This window comes from Panthera pardus, unplaced genomic scaffold (genome assembly GCF_024362965.1).
Source record: "Panthera pardus isolate Hobbes unplaced genomic scaffold, ASM2436296v1 HiC_scaffold_13, whole genome shotgun sequence".
In the NCBI taxonomy this organism is placed as follows: Eukaryota; Metazoa; Chordata; class Mammalia; order Carnivora; family Felidae; genus Panthera; species Panthera pardus.
The window spans coordinates 98,724,622-98,736,855 of NW_026526688.1; the positions used below are offsets into that span (position 1 = coordinate 98,724,622).

Here is a 12,234-nt window from a genome sequence, read left to right on the forward strand (position 1 = left end):
TGAGACGTTGGATTCATTGTGCATAATAAGGAATGTCCTTACTCAAAGCGATTGTGACGTCACAACCATTCCATTGTTTCTGAGCAATGTCTATTTTAACTCAGCACATTTCAAAATCAGCAATTATTGCAAAGGAAATCTGTATTGTTCATGACAGTTCCACTATTCTTCTCTAAAACAACAGAGACTTTATTAAAAGCAAAGTTGTATATGGCTATTTTTTTGAGCCTTTATTTTATTACCAGTAAAAGAACAAAACATCAGACAAGACTATTGTCTGATCCATCTGGTGCTATATTTCCTCCACACAAGCCTTGTATAACACACACAATATTTCAACCGCAAATGTTGTTTAGCTTTTAAAACAATTGCCTATCAAAGCATCCAGGTCCCATTGATAATGTAGCAAAGCCTTTCCTGCAATTGTGAGTCAGGAAATGCTGGCCCCCTTGGCAAGTCTCATATGTCCTGTTGCTTGTAATCTCCCTCCCTCCTTGCTGGAATGTGTTATTTTTAAGCAGCTAGACTAACAGGAAGAGAAAGTTGTTACTTCTTTTCATGTGATGGAACAACCAGGGGAAGGCAACTGTGTTTTAAGAATATGGGCTGATGAAATCTTAAAACCACTTACCAGGTACCAAGCTACCGCTGTGAGGGAAATCTCCAGTTCCAGGCATACTTTTGGATGGATGGTAACTTCCCCATTCCATAGCCCCAATACATTTTGCAGGCACCTGAAAACTGAAAAATAAAGACACAAACTGTATTGAAGGTGCATAGAACTTCATTGTTCTGTATTGCATGGATGAAAGAATGTGTTTCATTTTGCAGAGAACTACTCTGAAAATAAATCACTTTAAAGAGAACCACAGAAATAGAGACACATTTTATTTCATGATGATTACTGAATGTTGAAAAAATATTCAATGGAACATTTTACTGACCACCATAAACAGAATTTCATAATTTGAAAAAGAAACACACTGTCTCATACTTACCTATGTAAAAACTAATATTATAGATTTAACCTATCAAATCTACTTATATTAAAATTAATCTGTAGCCTTACTTAAATAATCCCTTTTTTTGCTCTGTAAGAAAGTTTGCTTTGATAAGTTTTGGGGTGCCTGGGTGGCTCAGTCAGTTAAGCTCAGGCTCAGGTCTGACTTCGCCTCAGGTCATGAACTCGTGGTCTGTGAGTTCAAGCCCTGAGTCAGGCTCTGTGCTCTGGGCCTGAAGCCTGCGTCAGATTCTGTGTCTCCCTCTCTGCCCCTCCCCCGCTCATGCTCTGTCTCTCTCTCTCTCAAAAATAAATAAACGTTAAAAAAAATTTAAAAAATAGATCAGTTTTGGGGTACCTGGGTGGCTCAGTTGGTTGAACATCCAACTTCGTCTCAGGCCATGATCTCACAGTTCTTGAGTTCAAGCCCCATGTCAGGCTCTGTGCTGACAACAGGGAGCCTGGAGCCCATTTCCAGTTCTGTGTCTCCCTCTCTTTCTGCCCCTCCCATGCTCATGTTCTGCTGTCTCAAAATTAATAAACATTTAAAAATAGAAAAATAGGGGCGCCTGGGTGGCTTGGTCTGTTAAGCGTCCGACTTCGGCTCAGGTCATGATCTCATGGTCTGTGAGTTCGAGCCCCGCGTCGGGCTCTGTGCTGACAGCTCAGAGCCTGGAGCCTGTTTCAGATTCTGTGTCTCCCTCTCTCTCTGCTCCTCCCCTGTTCATGCTCTGTCTCTCTCTGTCTCAAAAATAAATAAACGTTAAAAAAAAAATTAAAAATAAATAAATAAATAAATAAATAAATAAATAAATAAATAAAAATAGAAAAATAAAAAATATATCAGTTTTAAAAAAGCAGAAAATATCCAAGGACATGTGGAATATGAAAGACATTTTTCCTCGCTCTTGAAGAGACAGAACATGTTTCTGCTTCAGATCCTTTGCTCTTGCTGTTCCTTCCTTCTAAAATGCTCTTTCCCCAGACTTTGGCGAGTCCCCTTCTCTCCCTTAATTAAGCCTCTGTTACAATGTGACCTTCTGATGACTGTATAAAATCACACACCCCACCCTGATAATCAGTCACCTTTAACATCACTGATATAGTCGATACCTTTATTTGTTTATTTATTTACAACTTCTCCTCCTAAGAATGTCATTTCCATAAGAGTGGAGACTTTGTTCTGTTCACTGCGGCATCCTGAGCACCTATGAGAGGGCTGGACCATAGCTGACAGTAGACATTCAATAAGCAAATGTGGAATGGTTGAATGAATTGAGTTCTAGGTACTTCCTCATTAAATTCTCATGGTGTACTTTTGGTTCTATATGTCCTACACATCCAAATAGTTCAAATAAATTGAGACTATGATATGGAACACTGTTGTCTAGTTTACATAAAAGATGTCACCAGGGGCTCCTCGGTGGCTCAATCAGTTAAAGGTCAGACTCTTGATTTCGGCTCGGGTCATGATCTCATGCTTTGTGAATTTCAGCCCCACATCGAACTCTGTGTTGACAGTGCAAAGCCTGAGTGGGATATTCTCTCTCTCCTTCTCTCTCTGCCCCTTCAGTTCTCGCTCTCTCTCTCTCTCTCTCTCAAAATAAATAAACTTAACAAACAGATGTCACCAGTATATCATAAATCCATAAGTCACACATGCAAATGCTTATGTGTGCATGTACCCATAAAGGTACTGAACATTACAAAAGGATCTTGGATGTAGTTAATTTAGAATTATTCTTGCCCTCTCCCACCCTTTATTTTCTCTGGTAATTGAACATTAAATCATTATTGTTAGATAATGCAGCTGTCTACATCTGCATACCAAGGAGCCAACACCCTTTTAATTCTACAAACTTTGCTAATATTCATCTTCCCTCCATTGCTAGTAAAGGCCTTCAGCATCTAGCCCAGATTTAAAAATCCATTCACAGCACTGTTTTTTATTTTTTCTTTGAGAAGTCAGTTGTAAATACTAGTAGATTCCAAGCTAATCGATTAGCATTTAGAACATTTCTAATATCTCTCTTCTGCCATCCCTTAGCACTTTTTAATACTTTATCTTAGAAAGTAACAGAAAGGGGTGTAGAAATAACAAATAAGTATTGAAGAGACACTATTTTATTGAAAGTGAATTCTTAACTTGATTTTTAAGTCTTCCGTATGGGTTCATCATTAAGGGGAAAAGAGAAAAGGCAATACTCCTTGCAACATTTTACCTATTTCAACCCATAAGGCTGGTGATCCATTAATTGCCTCTGGGTCCTCTTTCCTTCATATCACAATGAGGCAGAATTCAATATGTGGTGTGGTGCAAGGAGGACAGTGAGTTTGGTGTTATTCTACCCTCCTCAGCAGCGAAAGGTTCTTCATTAGAAGTCTCAAAGGAGTTAGAGGTTCTCCCAAATCAGCCATTGCTATTGGTTTACCTCTCCACACTGTCCTCATTCTCCCATTCCCACCCCTAAATGATTAACCAAGATTTCCTGCAGGGAGAAATTAAAGAAATAAAGAAAATTTGCAAGAATGAGTTAAACGTTTCTATTTTCTTCAGGAATCTCCACACCTGAGCCTTGGTTTGGCAAAACCCAATCTCTAGGATTCAGTATTGTCATTTCAGTCACATGGGCCTCCAGCCCTCCCAGATGTTTGCACTGAAGACGTACGGTTATTGAACAGGTCAAGTGCCTGGAGCACCCTTACAAGACTTCATTTAGTCATAACCCAGTGTGAACTCGTATGCCCACACCTATATCTAGTCCCTGCACAGGAAGCCAGTTTCAACTAAAACCTGAGAAAAGAGCAGCATCTTTTTATGCATCCATTGATTCATCAACTCTGAATGTTAAATGCCTAACACTCTCTTTTCTCCTGGCCTTGTTCTGTGCGTACTGTCTACAGAGCTATGGTTTTGTTCACTGTCTCTGTGTTTTGTGTTTTCTTGTTGTCTTAAACCCTGACCAGTCAATTAGGATCCATATATCACCTAACTGACCACTCGTCATTTCCCCTTGACTTTCTCACTAACACCTCAAACTTAACATGTCTCAAAGTAAAATCATAATTATCTTCTTCCCTTCAAAAAATGTTTTCTTGGAGCCCCTGGGTGGCTCAGTCGGTTAAGTGTCCGACTTCGGCTCAGGTCATGATCTCACAGTCCATGAGTTTGAGCCCCACGTCAGGCTCTGTGCTGACAGCTCAGAGCCTGAAGCCTGCTTCGGATTTTGTGTCTCCCTCTCTCTCTCTGATCCTCCCCAGTTCGTGCTCTGTCTCTCTCTGTCTCAAAAATAAATAAACATTAAAAAAAAATTTTTTAAATGTTTTCTTCCAGTGTCCTCTAGGTCAATACAAAGCACAACTATCCATCCAGATGTTTAATCCAAAATTCTAACTTGTCCTTACTTCCTCTCTCTTATTCATCCCATTGACAATCAAACACCAAGTTCTGTTGTTTATGTTTCCCTTATATTGCCAGAACACGTTCTCTTCTTTCTTTTCTGATTACTAAAAGCTCTCATTGAATTTTTTTTAATTCCAGTATTTACACCGTTTCTTAAATTCACTTTGCATAATATTTTCAGGACATATCTTTTATAAAATACAAATCATGTCTATCAATTCCATTGTATAAATCCTTTGTTTCCAATTTACTATGGAAACCAATTCAAAATTCTTAAAATGGCCTACAATACCCATTACAATCTGGCTCTCCCTACTTCTTTAATCTCACCCCTTAGCACAGTGCCCTATATTCTCTCAGCTTTCACTATAATTCCATGAATATTCCAAACCATCTGCTGGAAATGCTCTCCCAGGTTATTAAGACCTAGGTAATCAGCATGTATTGTTCAGAGGTCAGCATTAATACCATCTCCTTAGAGAAGCCATGCTGATTGCTTATGACATAATTTGCCACTACATTCTTGATCTTGGTAGTTTTTGCTTTGTTTTATTTTTTAATTTTTTAATGTTTATTTATTTCTGAGAGAGAGACAGAGACAGAGTGCAAGCAGGAGAAGGGCAGAGAAAGAGAGAGACATGGAATCTGAAGCAGCCTTCGGGCTCTGAGACTGGAGCACAGGCTCTGTCAGCACAGTCTGATGTGGGGCTTGAACTCAGGAACCACGAGATCATGACCTGAGCCAAAGTCAGACACTTAACCCACTGAGTCACCTAGGCTTCCTGGATCTTGGTAGTTTTTAAAATTCATAACAATTGAGTATGTTATTCACAGTTTTGCTTAATTCCCAATTTCCCATTCTATTGCAAGCTCCATGAAGACATGAAATCATGCCAAGCCTGATCACCTGAATGCCTCAAAATATCTGCTGCAATGCCTGATATCTAGTAAAGACCCAAATGTTTGATAATTGAATGAACAGAAACAATCAACGAACAATTGTTAGAGCCAAGTCTATGTTCCCCAACTGATATTTCAATTTTATGAAGTCCATTCAAAATTCCAGCTGCTGAGGGGAAATTTGAGTAATGTCTCTTGGTGAGTCACTATACCTTTTTTTCATTTCTCTCTGTTTAAAAGTGTTTTCAGTCTCAAAAAAAAAAAAAAAAACTTTTCAGTAAATAGTCCTAATAAATAGCAGCTAATAAAAGAATGAATGTAGCAAACAAGCAATTGAGAAAGACAGACAAACTAAAGATAAATGGAGAGAAAGAAAATCTAAAATGACATTAAGAGACTCCTTGAATTTTGAATCTAAGGAAGGTCTAAAGAATAAATATTCTATTGGAATGTAGCAGAAAGAACATTAGATTTAGTTATTTAAAAACTAAAGATAAAACAGGCAAAAACAGTGCCTTCCTAGCTGGAGGAAGACAATAAGCTGGAAAATAAACAGATGGTGAGTATACCAAAGATCTAACCTAGAAAGGTGTGTATCAATAGGAAGAAAAGCATTGTGATCTGTTATATATTTGTCCCATGTCTCAAGACAGAAGCATCCATTAGCATCCTCACAGTGGATAATAAGTAGCCCAGTAGGAATGTCAAACCAGGAGGATGAGGCTTAACAGAGCAACACTATGCAGGACCATCCAGGCGGTTGTGTTGTTAGAAAATCACACAATGGCAAAGCTGATAAAAACACATCTGCTTTCTTTCCTTGAACACAAGACAATAAATGTTTCTAGCTGACTTCAAGTCTTACCCCTGGAAACTTTGATATCACATATGTGAAATAAATTAAGACAAGACAAAAGGAGGCAAATTTATTGGGACCAAAACACAAGCACAAATTTAGAAAGCTCAGCATGTAGATAATTGAAAGCAGTGAAGGAAATTGTTTCTAGATAGTGTTCTAATTCACATGGTTTAATTTTCAACTGATAAAGTATGGCACAGCCTTGACCCTGAAACATTTGATTTAACAAGCAAAGTGCTTTGGAGGAAAATGATGTCTTTTCGTGGCTCTCATAGGGAGCAAGTCTATTATACCACTCAGGTAGACTTTTCTAGGTATTAATTAGTTTTTAATTAATTTATTTTCATCATCAGGCTTTCCAAATTTTCGTAATTTTACTTCCTTATTTTAAACCCTTTACTAGTTTCTCATTGGGTATGTGCACCACGATGTGGTGATCTGGGTTTCTACCCCCCCAACCCTTTCCCTCCCATTCCCCCAACTCGTTCCTTCTGCCTCTTCCTTGCTGACCTCTGAGCTGTCCCTTGAACACATCAAGTACATTCCTAGAAAAGGGTTTTTTATCTCCATTCCCTCTAACACAGGGGATCTTAACATTTCCCGCCCCGGAGCCCTCTCTGGAAGTCTAGCAGTCAGGCAAAGCCTAGAATGATGTTTGATAATGCATAAAAAACAATTCACAGGATTTACAAGTGTAGCCAAGTATATTAAGATGAAACTACCGAAATGATTTTTAAGCTAAATGTGTTTAATAAAAACATATATGTTTCTGTATTAGTTTATCAGAATAACAAAGATCCAGTAGCAGATATAACAATGACCATAGTGTCAAAATAGTAGTGAGTGTAAATATTTTTTTACAATATCCAAACACTGTTCTCTAAAATGAAAATGGCTTGAAGTTACTTGGGTAACATTACCGCTGTTGCTATGACTCCTATGGATTCTTGATAAAATTCAAAATTAAACAGAATAGTAAATTGCAGTTAGAGATTAATAAAGTGACATTTTAATTTTTTTTCTAAATCAAGTTCATAGACTACCCAAATTCTAGGGGGACATCCAGATTGAAAACTCTTGCATAACAGAACATTCTTTTCCAAGGTATCTACTCTATTCGCATCTCAAATCCTTTAATTCTCTACCTGAGTGTCCCTTATAATGACTTTTTCCCTGAGCAGCTTAGTAGAACAGCACCTTTTGTGTTAAGTTATTGCCTAGCAACCTAAAGTTATGTTATTTTTCTCGGTAGGATTATTGTCCCACTTTATATTACTCATTTATTTAGTATTTCACTAGTATTTCAGCTATGTACGGATAGTGTTTTTCTTCCTCCTTCAATCGCTGCCATGCCTCCAGCACTTAGAACAGTGCCTGAATAGATTGAGCCTTCAGTAGACATTTGTTGAATGCAGTGGATGAGTGAATGATCTTTTAGCATGCCCTATGAAACGCTTTAAGATCTCACTTCTGATAGTTTTGCTAGTTTCATCTGGCACTGCTCCCTTTCTGTCCTACCATGTCCCAGCCACCCTCATCTTCTGCTTTCAGGAAGAAGCAAGTACCATCCTGCCACAAAGCCCTCATCAAGTCATCTCAAGCTCCCCAGAGTGGTTCTCCTTCCTCCATCCCTTTTTCACTCTACTCGGCCTGGTGAACCCCAAATCACCCTCAAGTCTGCGAACACTTTGCATGAGGAAGATCCCTCTTTATAGGTGTAATTGAATAATTATTTGCATAATCTGTCATTTAGTGTCTGTTGTTTAAGCTACACTATAGCTCAGTGGAAGCAAGTCACTAGCATTTAGAAGTGCCCAACCAACATTTTTAGGGGTGCATAGGTGGCTCAGTTGGTCGAGTATCTGACTTTTGATTTCGGCTTGGGTTGTGATCTCATGGTTCATGAGTTCAAGCCCCGTGTTGGGCTCACACTGAGAGTGTAGAGCTGCTTGGGATTCTCTGTCTCCCTCTCTCTCTCTGCACCACCCCCCCACCTTGAGGACACACATGCCTGCTCTCTCTCTGTCTCCCAATAGATAAATAAGCTTAAAAAAATAAAACCGAATTGCCCGATCAATGTTTTAAAAAATAAAATGAATAAACCAAAGAAGTCACCGAGACCACCCTCTACAAATTCTTCTAAATGTAAAACTTGGAACACAATAACAAAGTTAGTTGGCCTAGCTTGAGCAATCACTGCTTGCACCTGTTGTCTTTGAATTAAATTCTAATGAGATGGCAGAGACCACTCATAAATATTTATGAAGAGAAGGAGTTTGGCACAAACTGCCACTGGGCTGCAAACCCCAAGTGATGTTATTTCTTGTTCAGTAGCTTTCCAGTATCACAGCCACCAGTTCCATCCTAAAGTGTTGCCAAAAATTTGATCTCCAGAAGGAGCTTCTTTTTTCTAGCTTGATTGTAAAGCCTGAATTTAGAACAGACTCAACATTTTCATATAATTTTATCTTAGGGGCAATAAGCTTCTTCGTTTTCTCCTAAAACCACTAATTTTTAGTAAACAAAATACTATGTAAGAGATATGTTTCATATAAAGTAAGCAGTGTAAACAAAAGGAACAGCATTCTCCTTTTTCTTAGTCCGATTGTTTACAATCCTGGTTAGGAGAGTGATGTTGGATCTTAGGAGTGAAGAATATTCAGTGCAGATGTCTGAGTTAAAGAAGGATTTGTAAAAACCCAAACCAAACCAAGTTAACAAAATCAGAAATATTGTTGGAGTCCTCAAGAAGTGTAAGTTAATACATTTGAGGGGCAACTTCTAAATACAATTTCATGTCTTCAGAACACACTTCCAGGTTTTCTATCATCAATACAGATATTTTATCACATTTCTTGAATATTTCATTACTATCTGTCTGGTTGTGATTAGCTGGTTAGAATGTTTTTTTTTATGCCAGTCCACTCTGTCCTTATTAACTGTCATAAGACTGTACCTCGGTGCCAGTATTTGGCTAGCGTTCTCACAAAGTAGTGAAAAACTGATAGTCTCATCAACGAACAAGGCAGAAGATGTCAGTATTTTTATAATACAAAAATAAATTCAGGAAAGTTAAGTAGATTATTCTGAATTTTAATTCCAGGTAATTATCTGAGAGCAGAAAAATAACTTAATTAGTGTCAACATTGTTGCCTGGAAGTAATTTTTGTTTATATCTAACACTCTAGAAAATGAAGCAAACACACCCAAGTATCTCTTCAAAGTCACAGAAATATTGATAGTTATAAGTGAGAATTTTTTTTCACAAATTTGGAGCTATTATAGAGGGTTATTTTAAAAACACATAAGCCTGTTATTGAGATGGTTACTAGTAAAATGAATTAAAGCACTGAAAAGAAAGAAATTATTTTGGATAAAGATTAATTGATATATTCATGAATTATTTTTGTAAGAGCTTGGAGCTTTTAATAAAAATTTCCATGACAAATGGTATACCCTGTCAGTATACCTATAAAAGAGAGATGGTGATTAATGATAGAATTCTACATCTCGGACCTGGGTTCCATTGATCATAGTAAAGTCATGACACTGTTTCATTTCACTAGAAGGAGCCCCATGCTTGGCCTGTTCATGTGTTTGCGTGCACATATATAATTGGCACTGGCCATTGTTTAGCGAACTCTATAATGTGATCACTGAAGCAAGAGGCAATTTTGCTCTGTATATTCATACCCATACTCAAAAACATTCCTTCTCTCTTCACTCTCTGTCCCTCTCACAGATACACACGTAGGTTCACAAAGCTAGTTTTGAGAAAAGCCAGGCAACAACTTTTGTAGTTAAGTTATCTACACTGCACAATATAAACAACTAAGCTTCATACCAGTAGGAAACAAGTGAGCAGTCGTTTCTTAGCAATGTACTGATTTTGAAAAAAATCTTTTTGGTTCATCTTTGTAAAAAAAATATTTGCTTATGGATAATTTTTGCAAGTCCAACTGTGAGTTTTGCTCACTTGTGCCCATCTGCATGCAATGCGTTTTGCTCATTGAGTAAGAAATCAGTTGCAAAACAGCTACTTCTTGAAATTAACATCTGAAAAGCCAAACCAGTAATCTCTCTCATCAGCTTCAATATATTCCATTAACATCAATCATGTTCTATGTGGCAGATATTTTTTAGGCAACAGGAATATAAAGCATCTGTAAGAGTGGAAGAGAAGGAAGTTTATATTAAAATAATAGGAGAAGCAAACAATTCTGAAGAGGCAGTGATTAACTCATCTTAAGCAGGGAAAGGAAGGGCTCAGAAAGAATTGTACATTTGAATAAGAGTATATATTTTGGGGAAGGATAAACTGACAACAGGGTGATAAAGCATTAAGACCATGAGATCATCATATCCCCTTTTGAACCAAGATCACAGAGTAGCATCCGGATATGCCAGAAGGAAGGGAGCGGGGAATAACATATATGTATGTGTGTATGTATATATGTACACACACACACACACACACACACAGCATGTCAAACTAGATGACATGTTAAGGAATAAATCATGAAACATGAATACACATTAAATCACCTATGTACTTTTCCAGAGAAAAAAAGTAAACCACAGTACTATTTATTCTTCATCCATGTAAATAGCAGACCAACTTCATGAAGAAAGACATTTAAATTAGAAATCAGCTTGAGCACCTTCTCATCCTGTTTGATCTTGTTGCCTCTACTTATGCTGGTGGCTGGAGGGCCTGGGCACAGGTTGCACAGACTCTTCAGGGCCTCCCAGACCCACTCTGATGCTGTTTTACCCAGGAAGACACTCAAGTAGAGAGAAATAGAACAGTATGGTCAAAGCACGTGAATAGGTTGAAATGGCCATAGCTTCAAACATATTTCATAAGGATTCCTATTATTTCTGACCAAGGCAATTTGATTGGAATAGGTTGCCTCTGTCAGGGTGGGAATGGGCAGGAAATGTTGGAGAAAGGGGACTCAGCGCTTTCTTTTGTCTGTGCTGTTTTCTAAGGAAACTCCCCTAAGAAATGAACTAATTTCAGGGTTTTGTTTTGCTATGCAGATTATTTAAACTAAGGTTGGAATCTCTGGAAAATAAAAAAAAAAGATTTGGAGAGATTCTCTGGGGAAGAAAGGAATGAGACTGCTAATAACCAGGAGGGTTTCAGTGGGTAAAACTAACAGAATTTCAAAATATACCTTAGAGAATTTTCCTGTAAGGTGGGCATCTCTCCCTGAAATCGTTAGTTACATCTACATTACTTGCCATAACATACTATGGTTGGATTGTTGGCTTTCTAACATGTCATTGTACGGACCACAATGTGAAGTAAGAGCTGAGAGTATTGATGGGAGGCCAAGCAAATATGGATTTTAACTGGATTTTGTAAATTATAAAGTATTATGTTCTTTATTGAAAGAAATATAAGCTGTTAATTAAATATGAACAATTATATATGAAGCTTTTACTAGACACACGTTAAGAAAATAAACTCAATCCTGAACTGTTTAGAATATAATTAAAAATGCTGAAATAAGGAATTCTAATGATAAAAAATATGTTTAATTTTAGCCATTTTTGGTGGGATAAAGAGATTTCTTGCCTTTTTTTTTTTTACTTTTTTCTTTTCAGAAGGAAATATGACGATGCTACATGTAGCCAACAAGTCTTGTTTAGAACATGGCCACTTTGGGGCGCTTGGGTGGCTCAGTCAGTTGAGCATCCTTCTCTTCATTTCAGCTCAGGTCATGATCCCAGGGTTATGGGATTGAGCCCCCTGATGGGCTTAGGGTGGAGCCTGTTTAGGATTATCTCTCTCTCCCTCCTTCTCCCTTGCTCACAATTTCTCTCTCTCAAATTAAAAAAAAAAAAAAAGTTAATTAAAAAAATAATAAATAAAACGTAGCCATCTTGTTTTGTTTGTATTATAATTTCTTCGTGAGTACTTATTATGCTCTTGTCAATATATCCTGCAATTTTACACAGGGATTTAATGAAGAGCTTTGAGACACATCTGCGTTTTATAGGTGTGGATGCTGAAGTACCCAGAAGAGAAGTAGGAAGCATTCCCACCATCCCAGGGAGACAATA

At 37.6% G+C, this 12,234-nt stretch overlaps 1 long non-coding RNA gene across 1 annotated transcript in view; it reads left to right on the forward strand.

Moving 5' to 3' along the window:
• The window catches only part of LOC109246968 (uncharacterized), a 96,038-nt gene that overhangs the window by 69,004 nt on the left and 14,800 nt on the right, over window positions 1–12,234 (forward strand). The window contains exon 3 of the long non-coding RNA XR_002071525.2: window positions 5,274–5,501. This is a non-coding gene — a long non-coding RNA (uncharacterized LOC109246968). The remainder of the gene's footprint in view (window positions 1–5,273; window positions 5,502–12,234) is intronic.